Source organism: Rutilus rutilus (assembly GCF_951802725.1).
Source record: "Rutilus rutilus genome assembly, chromosome: 13".
NCBI classification, from domain to species: Eukaryota; Metazoa; Chordata; class Actinopteri; order Cypriniformes; family Leuciscidae; genus Rutilus; species Rutilus rutilus.
In genome coordinates this window covers 12,193,397-12,207,210 of record NC_140218.1, presented here as the reverse complement: position 1 = coordinate 12,207,210, position 13,814 = coordinate 12,193,397, and the positions used below count along the sequence as shown (strand labels likewise).

Sequence of the window (13,814 nt, the reverse complement as noted above, 5' to 3'; positions counted from 1 at the left end):
ACAGTAAAAAAAATTATGCGTTTTGGCCGTTCGTTTACACGACAATGGCATTTTGGAAAATGCTCTCCTTGCAAACAACAAAAACTCGAATCTCTGAAGACGATGATGTTATACGTATTACGTGTTCAGTCTATAATGTTTCATCGCCATCTAATGGCCTGGCAGCAGAAAACAGCGTTTTTAGTCGTTTTTTGCGGATCCGTGTGAATGGGGAATGTTTTGACAATGGTGTCGTCTGTACGCGGAAAACTCAAAGGAAAAACGTCTCTATTTTAAGCATATCGATGTCGTGTAAATGGACCCTAATTCACCACTGGTTCCCTCCAGATTTTCCTATGGGTATTTGGTAAACATATTGACGATACTTGAACATTTTGCTCTTATTGTTTCTAATAAGTAACTAGATTAGAACATTTGGGGTGTGAGTGTGTGTGGGGTGTGAGTTTACGTTGTAGAACAAAAAGTTAAAGTATCGTCAAGTTATGTTTACCACAGACCTTATTTTACTCATAAAAAACAAAACAAAAAAAAAACAGATAAAACCCCATTGGAAAATCTCAAGGGCACCAGAGCCGAATTAGTCTTCCAGGTTTTGACATCATCCATGCACCACTAAGGGGTGTGGTGGACATTGCTGCGGGGTGTGGTTTTTGCACAAGGGGTGTGGTTTGTGCTACATAGACCTTATGTACAGTAGCCCCGCCCCCTTTCAGCGCTGCGCTCGTTGAGTTCTGTCTTCCGGTTTGTATTTCCACAGCATGAAGGATAAGATCTTACGGGTTTATGAATGAACCGCTGTTTTAATATCTTCCCGGTTTACCGACATTTGTTATGACATCCACTTCAAACATTACAAAGCTCATAATGATTTTCGTTATTGAGTAAATCCACTTTACCTGCTAATTATTTCTCGACAACGATGCCATAGAAATATACATAAGTTGCATTCCAAATGATGCATACACTATGCACTCTATATACTCATCTGTGTAGTGTGTGAATTTTATAAGGTTATTTTGCCATTCAACATCAGAGTCTGATGTCCCTCCCCCTCTGCTACGTAATTAAAGTTGCGACAGTCAAGTGCATCAAGCGTTCAACATTTCACACTTTGTTTTTTCCCGTTAATTTAATGCATCATCCGGGTATTTAAGGTGTACATTTTCTTTTTGGAATTTTCAGTGTAAACACACTACTCGCAATATCTATCAATCAATCAATAAAAAAAATATAGAATAGTGTAGAAGTACGCGAACTGGGATGCACCTTTAGTCATGTGACAAAATGTATTATATCTCACAAATATCAGGTTAAAAAACAACATTAAAAACCATTTTGGGTGAACGCTGAGACTTTGAAACGTCACATGAAGCTCGCGTGCCTCAGGTTGAGCACCAGGGCTCTACACTAAATCAGTTGCTGAGATTAGACAGGAGGTATCCCATGAATCAGGTTGCACTGGCTGCTTATAATCACTTTTGTGTGACAAAAAACTAATTGAACTCAAGCTGTTTTGTGTACACGAGTATGACAAGAGCTAATGGGATAATTTGAAATACAAACGGGTCCTCACTTTTTCATCATTAATTACTACTAATTATATGAGCACGCGCACGCTCTCGTTGAGGCACCTATTACAGGATTTTGTACTTGAATGGTGTATATCACAATCAGAACGTCAGTGCTGTGTCTTAATTGTCTTAGTGTCTTCGCTGTCATATCTGAACGTTCTCCCTGATTACCCTATGACACTTGCAGGTATGAATGACAAACTGTGACGAAATGTGTATATTATGAGGTGGTGCATGTACAAAACATGTAAAAGCTCTTTAAAAGGCTAATGTCATGTTTGAAAAGGAGACAAATATAGCTCTCTTCCTTTTTAAAATAAATTAATTATCATAAAAGTCTTGTTGCAAAAATGCACACATATCAGCTCTAGTGTAAACTTATGACAGATTTTGCAGATGCACTACATTCTTATTGGGGTTATTAATGCTGTTACAGTACATGCTCAAAATCTTGTTGCAAAACTGCACATTACAGCTAGCAAAAACTTATGACAGATTTTGCAAACACTACTTTTATTATTACATCATTATTATTTATAGTGTCTTTATATATTATATTATATTATATTATACTCCGAAATCAAAAACATTTTTCAAAATTTTTCGTTTTTATGCTATCACAAAATGAACGTAAATACCTTGCAGTAATTTACTGATTTTCTTGCTCTTGTTATTTTCATTGAAATGGCGGACCAGCAACAGTTTGGCCCCAGTAAGACAGCGTGTCTAATATTCATTCTGCTGTATATTCTTCAGATTGGACAGACTGCATCAGCTCGGCTCATTTGTGCATTTTTAATTGTTGTTTTTTACCCAGAGCTCATCCTTGGGGAGGCAGTCCAGTCTCTCCGAAAGGTTAGTGGTCCCTGATGCAAGCGCAGTGCTGGATTTCACATAATGTCATGTCTTTGTTAGCATTTTCACTGTTAATAATGTAGTCACCTGACATCAGCCCGCCACACCAGAGGCATGGTAATGTAGCTGGGAAATGCGATCACCTTTCCAAAAACAATTACTGTTGAAGAGTATCGCTTTTTTCCCTCCAAACGTTTGTTTTAGCCTTCATTCAGAGATTCGTCAGTAATCAAGGGTTAATTTCACACTTCACTGAATGGCCTGTTTTAATCCCTATTCAGAGTAATTAAATCTGTCTAATAAAGTGAGTACTTTTCTTTTTTTTTCTTTTTTTTTCGCACTTTATTTTTTCTTATTGTTTTACACCCTTCACGTCTCATCTCCTGAGCACCACGTCATCTCGCCTCGGTGACAGGCCGAATCTATCCCTAAAATTAAAACATTCCTGACCTATCTAAGATGACAGGAGACGCAGAGAGAAAAAGTGATAGAGTTAGAAAAGGAGGAGGGGGGGGGAGGGATAAGCATGAGAGAAGTTGAAAGAGATCCCTCACAAAGCTCGTCAGGAGTGCGAAGAATAGCTGACAATCGTTGTTTTTTTTTCTTTTCTCCTTTTCTCTTTCTCTCTCTCACGCACTTCCATTTCAGACGAGTGGAATGTGAAGATTTGACCCTGTCAATCAGGACCGGTGACAAGTTTAATCACGGAGCGCCCTCCACAAAATCATGGCTAAATAGGAATGCAAATAATAGAGCACCAGGGCCTCTTATAAATGCTAATCAAGAGGGCTAATCAGCTGACAGGACTACAGATCCTGCTCGTTCAAGGAGTCACTCAAACTTACTTTCTCCTCTCTTTTATGCTTTCTTTCCCCCTTTTTCGCTTTCCCCATTACAGGCTATAAATCCGCATGTCTGCTTGAAAGGAAATCCAAAAACATCTCTAGCCGGCTTCCCGCAGAGCGGGGCGGTATGATGGTATCAGCGTCGAGGAGCAACTGATTAACGTTACTAACTTACAGGTAAAGTGTGTAATTTCTGTGCCACTAAACGGAAATGCTAAATAATGACTGCCGATCACATCCTAGTCTGCAATTGGTCAGATAGTCCCACCCAAATCTCACGTGATTGGCGGAGCCAGTGTTGCTGTGTTATTTGTATTTATACTAGGGCTGTTAAAATGAATGTTCATTCATGTGATTAATTTGTTCAGTTAACACGTGAAAAATATTTAACGCAGCATCCGTTTTTTTACGTCATCCTTTGGCTAGCGTTACATTATACGATCGCATATTATTCATGCAAATGCCTTTAAACCCTTCAAGCACAATAAGACACAAAAGAGAACGCAGTTTGTGAACGTGTCTGTGAATCTATTGTCTGTGTGATACACACGACTTGTGCGCACAGAAAGCCTCTTCAGACAGTGCTTGAACGGACGAAAACACACGGAATTATGCCAAAATGCCTGTTTTGTCGAGTATCCTCGCTATCAAAGTCTTAAATGAGTTAAATGAAGTCTTAAATGAACGTAAAGAGTTGTGGGGAAATGGGATGCGTGTCAGATCAGCGACAGGTCCTAAAGTGACAACAGCCTAATAAACCTGCTGCTGTCTGTCATTAAGGATAATCAAAGAACAAAAGAAAAAGTGAAAATCACTCACTTTTGTAGCTTTAATAAGGATTAATCTATATTTAATTGATAATTTATGCAGTGAAGACTGTGAAGTGTTTAATATCTTTATTCAATTTCTGTATATATCCTACCTGTTAGACCTATACCTGAAAATCTTAAAGCACTGTTTACAAGGTTACATGGATCAAAAACAACAAAAACAATAACTTTTTGTGCATTTTGACAGGGCAAGTAAAAATCTGAACTGGTCTGACTGGGCCAAAAGATAAAAAATTTAGACTTATGTGAAGATTGTTTTATGTTCACATAAATTAAAAGTTGTTATATTGTTGTTATACATAACATATATAATGTTATGTTATACATGTATTGTTGTTAACATAATAAATGTTAACATTTATAGCTTTTGATTATACTGTAATGCTGAATGTCTATATAAAACTGAGGGGGAAAAAATCAATTGCAAAGAGACATCAGTAGTACTATTGGCCTTCTTTCATAAAAAATATGCCATTAAACAAATATTTGAAGTATAAGCAACTGTCTTTGTTGTTTCTACATTAATTTGGAGATTAAATGTGAAAATATTACAATATAAAAATAGTAGCAAGTAGCAAACGAGATAAAGTAGCTTATTCAGTTCACTAGGTTATCCATAGGCATTACCACATGATTGTTTGATAGAAATTGTTTTGTTAAACTTCCAGAAAAAGAGACTGTTACTGTGATATAAAATGACTCATAAGTGTTACCGCCCACCCCTACCGTCCCATGTGACTATTGGTTATCGTTCAGCACTCCGCCTACTTCTGCTCTATTTGCGCAGATGTAACATGTCAATTATGCCCACCTTTGATCTTGAAGTGTAGTTATTTTTCAGCGTTTCTTCCTTCTGAGGAAGAAATAGCTATATTTTTAGGCTTTATAAAGTGTACTTGATAGAATCCCCCTCCTCTCAGCGAGATGAAGTAGCCGTCTGTTTCAGAACCATGTAAATGAGGCCTTGCCAATCCACAGCTCTGTGATCCGACTCAGAAGTGAAGAGCTCAGTGGAGACTTTGAAATGTTGATTTAGGCCTGGTTTGAGGATGGCGAGTCCCCCCGCCGCACCTTTAAAAATACAGTTGATCTAAGTTTCATGTGCGCTTCAAAGTTGTGAAGGTTGCCTTTCTCTTCCCAATTGTCTAAGATGTCAAAGCTAAATGTGAAGATCCGCTCCGCCACGCCTGCATCAAGAGCGCGGCGTGATTGTTTGAAGTCCGCGAAAATCACAGACGATAAGACTGAAGCCAAGGCAGTCACTGTCTTCTGGAGACTGTACTTGCTTTTGTACTTTGTGTGAATCCAACCCTCCTCATTTAAAAAAAACTTTTGAGAATGGAAAACACATGGTGCAGGTACCAAAAGTATTTTAAGAAAGAACACAAACTACTTTATTGCATTTGTTAAAAGGTTATTTCACTCAAAAATGAAAATTCTGTCATTATCTACTCACCCTCATGTCGTTCTAAAACAGCAGGCTATTTTTCTTTTGTGTGGAACACAATAAGGAGAATTTCTGAGCAATATTCTCAGTCAAAAGCTACATTTGGTGCAATATTCCAAGACTTCTGAAGTCATACGATGGCTTTGTGTGTGAAATAGACTGAAATGAGGTTGTAAAAATTCAATCTTTACTGTGGATATTCAAACTGACCCAATGTCAGTTGAGGAAAAAAAGTTAGCGAATGGCTTCAAATAAATTGGAATATTGTGCATCATTTGCTTAGGCCACTTTTATTGTGTTTTTGCCTATTTGTCAACTTGACAGATGGGGTCTTCAAAACCAGTCCATATATTAAAAAGATATTCTTGTCATTCATTGAGGGTGAGTAAAAAAAGTAGATTTGTCCAGTCGCATTGGATTTCTGGAACTAGGAAGTGATGAACACAGAAGTAGCACAATTCCCTTCCAAACCATAAAAACAGTATGCAACTAATTTCGTTGTACGTCTAAGTTTACATTTGAACTTTTGAAGAGGATGCTGCTCCTTCTAGTGTATCTGGTTTTCAAAATCAATAATTTATGGTAAAGGGAGTCTTTTTATTCAAAGGAAAAAACATTATTGTAACATAATTATAAGTGATTCCATCTGGCTTCTTTTGTCAGCGAGAGTTATGCTTAAAGCGGCAACGTAAACAAGCTCTCACATCTCAGTAACTACCACTGGCAAAGTCTATTTCTCCCCTCAAACTGATGGTTTACCATCTAATTCTCTTGGGTGTATCTGCAAATGCCTGCAGTGTTTCCCCAGAAATGCATATGAGTTTGTCTTTCAGTGCCAAGGGTGAAAACAAAGACTTGCTCCAAGAGCTCATAAAAGATACTGTCATGCACTGCAAGAGGCCGCTATAAAATATCCAAACATTTTGATATTTCATTATTTTGAAAATGATTGCTGCAGATTTACAGTGTGCCCCTGGACTGTGTTTGACTTTGTTTTTGTTGCTCAAACACACCATTTTAATTGTGCTGGATTGTCTAAAAGAGCTTGTGAGTAGAAAAGAGATTAGACTCTCACATTTTGCTATTTTTATCGCTCTAAATTTAGATTTTTCCCCCTGATGTTGTTAATATCTTATTGGGGGAGCCTTAAATATCACTTTTAAAATGTAAACAGACACTGTAAAATACAATGAATTGCAAATAAGTCTTAAAATTGTTTGGTTGTGCAAGGTGGATTTAGACGTGCGTGCACTCTTTCAGTCCTCCAGCTCTTCGTGCGAGAGCTGACTGCTGATTTGCTGGCTGATAGTTAACGGCAGACCTTTCTCTCACACACCCTGAGGTGAAGATTCATCCCACCGACCACCCACATCACCAGACGTCTCCCCAGGCATCAACACCACATGGCCATCGTCCAGCCGACATCTCCCCAGCGACGGGCAGCCGCTGCTAATGATGCCCCGTGTTTGGCAGTTCAGAGGCCTGTTTGATCAGGTATCAACCCTGCGCGTCAATGATCTCCACAGATATCGCCGCAGAGAGCAGAATGGAGGCTGAGGTTCAGAAGGATCTGTCATCAGATCAATCAGCTCTGTCAACCAGTCAGTCTCTGAGACCGAAGGCCATCAAGGGCCAATGCCTTGCCTTTGGATGCACTTTCTCCTGAAGCAATGAAATATTTTTATGTCTAATTAGGAATGGGTTTGGTTTGTGGAATAAAATTGTGGAGGTGGCTGATGCGTACAACTAGGTCGAGATTGTTGCCCATCTGGTCGTACAGAAATGGTAAAAAGACACCTGAACACCACACCTGTCTTTTGGCTGCTATAATAGCTTCAACTCTTCTGGCAAGGCTTTTCAGTGAATGTAGGAACATGTAATTTGCATAGGGGTTGCAGGGATTTGACTTCCATTCAGCATCAGAGAAGTCACACAGTTCCTAATCCAACTCATACCAAATGTGTTCATTAGGGTTCAGATCTTTGCATCGTTCAGGTCAGTCAGGTTCTTCCACAGAAGACTTTTGCACATTGCATTGGGTCATTGGAGATCACATGGGTGTATACTTGATATTTTGAATCCGTTAGCAATGGCCATGTTACTTAGAGGTGGGTGTACACTAGTCTTCAGACTGACAGCAGAAGGTAGTTTTTCTTGGCCAAGGACTGCCCAAGAGGAAGTCTGACTGACATGTAGCGCAACCAATCACAGTTCGTTTTGTTCTGCGTCATGTTTAGGGGCGTGAAAATATAATGTTTGATGTCACTACAATAACAGACCGGCGTCCATCTATAAATAATTAATTCAAGAACATTGTGCAAGTTTACTGCAACAATGGTGCTACGAACTTCACATACTTTTAAAAATCCAGCTTAGTTGATCCAGATAAGCGCTCATTGTCACAGTTGTAAACACGACAACATTCTTCTTCCACAAGGGGTTTTGGCGTCACGGCATTTGTTTCTAGTTGGACACATCTCCCGGACATCCTGTAGAATTCAACCAATCAGATGACGACGAAAAGTGTGCCATATGCATCAGGCCGGTCCATGGCTGAGACTAGGTGTACACTAACTTTCAGCCATGTTGTGTACCCAACCTAGAGTCTAATAAATTATAGGCGCCTGTAGACCTGCACTGGATGTCTTTCTTTTAGCAAGTTCTATACATCCTGCAGCCCTTTGCATGATTGTTTCTGCATGTTTTGGCAAATTTTAACATGCTTTACCTCTACAAATTTTTGTGGGCCTGCATTTGTCGATCACAAGCACATGACCTTCATGCGTTCCTTAAACGGCACCCGTCTGGATTCCCTCGGATTGGGTTCCAGCGGATGAAGAGTAAGGGTGCGGAGAGGTTCTGGATGACAGGTCTGTCTGCTATTTTTACACCCGGTCCGATAACGTGGGTGAAATTGACAGACTACCAAATGATGTGTTGCAGAGTGGCATGGTTGCTGACAAGGAGACCTCTTCACACAGGAGGGCACAGGCTGCTGACACCAGGGATAATAGCGGTGAGCAGAGCCCATTGTGTGTGTCCCCCACACATGGCATTTGGAACTGAGCGGCTTCTATCCCTACGGACAAACGAACCGTGCTTGGCCGGGGAATGTCAGGCATTGCGCCTTTCACTCAGCTCACTTGAAGGATCTTGGCAGGGGCTGCTCTCTTAACCCTTGAATTCATTAATAATTAGCTTAATTGTGTGAGGCAGGGGTTGGCCGTACCCAAGACGCCGTGTGAATTCTTGATTGCTGTTCTCGTTTTTCCGAAGACCCTTTGATCAGTGCATGCACTTGTATATGTTTTTACCTGTGGAATGATGTGTAACTTTCTCATCTTTTCTTTCATAGCCCATCCACCCAGTTACTTTGCATAAACTTTTGTTCCCATTTATCAGCAAGCATTGATTACTTCTGGTGCTACTGAATTGTGAGTTTAGACTGCTTCACTCTCATTGGATTGCTCAGGAAAAAGGCAAGTTGGCATCCTCCATCTATGCCACTTACTTGTTTTCATTTTGCCCCGGGGCTGCTGCCAGCACCAAGGGCCTCTCTTTGCAATATGACAGCTTCTTCTCAAGGGGTCTGGCTCCCCATGCAATAACAGTGCATCAAAACAAATAAGGCCTACAAGAAAGCCAGGATCAGTACCGCCCCTCAACCGCCAGAGCGCACGAGGCAATCTTCCCCAGTCTTCCAGGGCTCTCTGCCAGTCTCTCCTGCAATTCAGCATCATCTCTACGGGAGGCCCCCGCTTCTGTCATCCTATGGAACCACTGAGGAGGTAATTACAGATTTTGCAGAGTACAGAATTTCCGGAGACGGACACCTGCCTTAAAAAATTACGCTCTTCCGCGGTCGACATTCCCACCCCTGCTCCGCCTTCCACTCTCTGTTCCAATCCACGGAAAGACTGAGAGATTCTGCTTCTGCTGATCCCCTACCCAAATGCTGCCGGCAACAGGAGCCTCCTGTACATTAAATAAAAACTGTCACCCTGGGCAACGTGTGGCACCGAAGCATTTATTCTGTCTCACATATCCTGGCACTTAGAATTATTTCCTTCATGCCTGATAACCAAATTACAATATGGCAGGTCTCCCCGGAGCCACGGGGATCGTTAGTGCCAGCTCACAACATACTTTCAACTGATATGGCATTTCATGTACAGCTGCCAATCAAAGTCTGCGGAAGGGAAAGATGCAAATGAGGGCGGGCCCGGCAGTGTTGCAATTACGGTTGTGTGTGTGCACACAAGTGAATGTATAATCCCTCGTCTCTTCCGAAGACAGACAGCTGCAGTCTGAACGCAGTTCCCCAGCATCTCTCTGCGCTAACTCTACTCTAAAAGTGGGGTAAGCAAAATGGCAGGTGAAGGGAATTACAGTAGCGCTGCTGGATTATGAGCTGTCGTATGCTTCTCTCAGGTCTCTGAGTGGGCTGAAAGCTCCATCCTGAGGTGAAATCGCAATGTTGTAATAGAACCATATACTGTTTTGGACACATTTTGGTTGTGAAATGTTAGTTGAACATGTTCATAGTTACTGTGTAACCACACCAGTGATTGCTATTCACTGAGACAACAATATGAACTTGAGGAGAATTGGGCTCATATATTCACTAAAAATCACCTTGGGACCAGTTGGTTGAAAGACATTGCAAAAAAAGAATAGTCTAGAAAAATAAGCTCTGAAAAAAAGCTCTAGCATTTGAACAGAGATGTCGCTTGATTTGAAATTTCATTGACATTCAGACATTTTTAAAGTTACAAAAGTTTCCAAATGCTTTTTGTAAGGCCACATGTATTGTGATGTCAAACCAGCAGGATTAGTTCTACAGAAGGGCTTCTATTATCCAGCCAAATTACAGGGTAAAGACATTGTTTTCGCAGCAGTGGTCATGGACAGATCTGCACCGAATCTGCTTGCACAGGAAGTTCTGCAGAATTTAACCGCCTACATCTCTTGTGTATTTATTAATTCTTTTTCAATTTAGCTATTAATAAGACTGTCACACTCACAACATTTTTGCTGGTCATTAATTGTAGTGATAAATGATTTAATTGCCCTGTTTGTTCACTTGTCTTTGTGTAAATTCAACACCTTAAGAAGATGATTTATGCGTTCTGAAACAATAAAAAAAATTGAACTATATTATTGTTTATATTAATAGTTTCCTTTGAATTCTTTCTAAAAAATGAGAAAATCTAAAAAGATATTTTAAATAATATTTATATAACATATTTTTAATAATATTATAACTTTTCCAGTGATAGGGTCCACTGTCTATTGGCATTGTTGTTTGTATTGTATTTTGATATTACAATAATGCATTATTATATGCATTATTATGTTAAATATTAGAATGTTATGTCATACTAATACATTTTTCTTCTGTTTTCTTCACTTTCATGCAACATCAAGCCTATGTTTCGTAAGAAGGAAGGTTTGAGTTTGTGTGTGAAGGATTCATTTTTGCAAGGACTTCACTGCACTACCAACTTGTGAGCCACTTTACTCACCACAGTTTTATCAGTTAAGTTATAGGGAGTATGCATATGCATACAATATATTTATGGAATATGCATGTATTTCACCAGGTCATTCTCATGCAGACAGGGTAAGACCCTCCAGCATCTTTACTGTGTCCAATACTCTGCATGAAAAAGGTAATGCAACCTCACTTGGTTTACTGACACTCAGCAAGTGAGATTAAATGGCTGGGAAAATTTGCCATTACAGCTCCGGATGACGATGAGTGAATCTGTGCACCAGGGGTTAATAGCACAGTAAATCATCAGAAACATTTTTCAGGTTGCTTGACTTTATTCCTTTTTAATGTTGTATTTTTCCCCCTTTTGTTTCTTGATTTTGTCTTCATTCTCAGTCCCCCCCCCACCCTCTCCTGTCTCAAAGTGATGCTTTTGTTGCATTCCAAGAGGTTGATAAATCAATCCATCAAAAAATTCTTTGCGGTGAAACTCAATCAAGAAAGGTCATGTCGCCGGGAAAAGAACAGATTAAATTAGCATTGAATTAGACATGGAAAGTGAGCTCTGTCAAAACCATCACCGAGCTCAGCACAATTAGAATATGTTAATTATGCATTTCATTAAGGGCCCAGGCGCTCTTTGAATGTGAGATGAAATGTCACTGGTGTAGGCAGCCGAAAAATGGAAGATTGCCAGGCACAACTTTCTTTGTGCAATGTGTGACACCTTCATTAACATCAGGGATTGCTGCTCTGATTAGACTTTTTGTATTAGTGGAAGCCTAAGGCCTTCAAATGCTTCGGGTTTTTTCCACCCTGACTGCAAAAAGGACATTGTCTGTGGACACTTGAGTGAATTTACAAAACATAACACCAACAATACAACTTGTAATTCGTGCACATTAATGGATTCAGCTCCTTTATTTGGAATAGCTTAACTTTTTTTTCCTTTTTTTTTTGACACGTGCTGTCAAGATTTCAAGTATTGCGGATGGAATTATAAAAAACCAACCTGCATTTAGGCTATGTGTTTCTACTTGACTGCTATATCCAACTGAGCTTCACATGAGCTTCATTGGTAGTTCGCTACATGTGTATTTGCATATGGTTGAATGCCCAATTTGGTTGTATCACCAATGGTCTCTGATGCTTATATTACCTGCCAACTCTCGTTGATAGTGAATGACTTCCAGTCACTTTGACACTGCATGAACACTTCACATTAATTACAATTAACATTTGTTAATGCATTAGGATTATGCATGGACTAACAATGAGCAAAACATTTTACAGCATTTATTAATCTAGGCTTATGTATATTTATAAATACGGTTGTCTGTTGTTAATTCATGTTTGTTCATAACATTGCATTAAAATGAACAAAATAACCATTCATATTAATATTATAACATTAAGACCGGTGGGGTCTTCTGCTGTTGTAGCCCATCCGCCTCAAGGTTGTGCGTGTTGTGGCTTCACAAATGCTTTGCTGCATACCTCGGTTGTAACGAGTGGTTATTTCATTCAAAGTTGCTCTTCTATCAGCTTGAATCAGTCGGCCCATTCTCCTCTGACCTCTAGCATCAACAAGGCATTTTCGCCCACAGGACTGCCGCATACTGGATGTTTTTCCCTTTTCACACCATTCTTTGTAAACCCTAGAAATGGTTGTGCGTGAAAATCCCAGTAACTGAGCAGATTGTGAAATACTCAGACCGGCCCGTCTGGCACCAACAACCATGCCACACTCAAAATTGCTTAAATCACCTTTCTTTCCCATTCTGACATTCAGTTTGGAGTTCAGGAGATTGTCTTGACCAGGACCACACCCCTAAATGCATAGAAGCAACTGCCATGTGATTGGTTGATTAGATAATTGCATTAATGAGAAATTGAACAGGTGTTCCTAATAATCATTTAGGTGAGTGTATAATTCAACCATACTAGTAATAAGAAAAAAATACTTTTTTATTTTGGGTTTCATTTGCATTGCTGAAATAAGAGTGTTGAACTTTTTTCTCCTGCTTTCTATTCTTCTTTGGTCCAGAACAGCAACAGCTGAAAGGTTTGTTTGAGTTGCACCCTCTACTGTACAGCCGTTACATTTTCTTCAGCCTGAGGCTTTTTAATAAAAAAAATTTGTGTGAAAGGGCTTCTACATTTGCCAAAAATATGTTTTTTTTCATTTATTTATTAAAAAGCAAACAAGCAAGCCATGCCCCTGTAAGAAAAAGTAACACATTACTTTACATAAAACGTAACTAAGGGAGTGTTCACACTTGTAGTTCAGTTCTTTTGGTTCTTTTGGTCCGGACCCAAAAAAAAAAAGAAAGAAAAGGAAAATAAACCATTTAGTCCTGGTTCACTTAGCGTTCACTGACATTTTTAACACCGAATCTAAAGATACGTTTCTGCGATGGAACTTGTCGAACATCCAAAACAATGCTGTGTTCTGGGATAAATGCGCTCGCTGTATGTGCGTACATATGGTATATGATGGAGCTGAGAACTCGAAAAGAGCTTAAAAATGTGTAAAGCTGTGTAAAAATCCATAGTTCTGGCATGAAACTTTATATGGTGCAGGCTATTGGTCCTTTTACTCACCTGTTCATAATCACATCGTTATCTATTAGGGTGCAGCTGATTGGTTCCTGCCGTATCAGTCGCCAATGAGCTCGCTGCTCAACCTTCAAATACTTCGGTAGCATTTGCCTTAGCAGTGCAGCGCGCTTTCAGAAACCCTCCACCTTCCCCAGCTCCACCTGTACAGAT

General features: G+C 39.7%; 1 long non-coding RNA gene across 1 annotated transcript; it reads left to right on the top strand.

Moving 5' to 3' along the window:
* Window positions 1-3,014: 3,014 nt before the first annotated feature.
* On the top strand, window positions 3,015-13,250 carry LOC311302434. Its single transcript, XR_014629570.1, has 3 exons — window positions 3,015-3,448; window positions 10,976-11,055; window positions 11,152-13,250. It is a non-coding gene; the product is annotated as an uncharacterized lncRNA (long non-coding RNA).
* The last annotated feature ends 564 nt before the right edge of the window (window positions 13,251-13,814 follow it).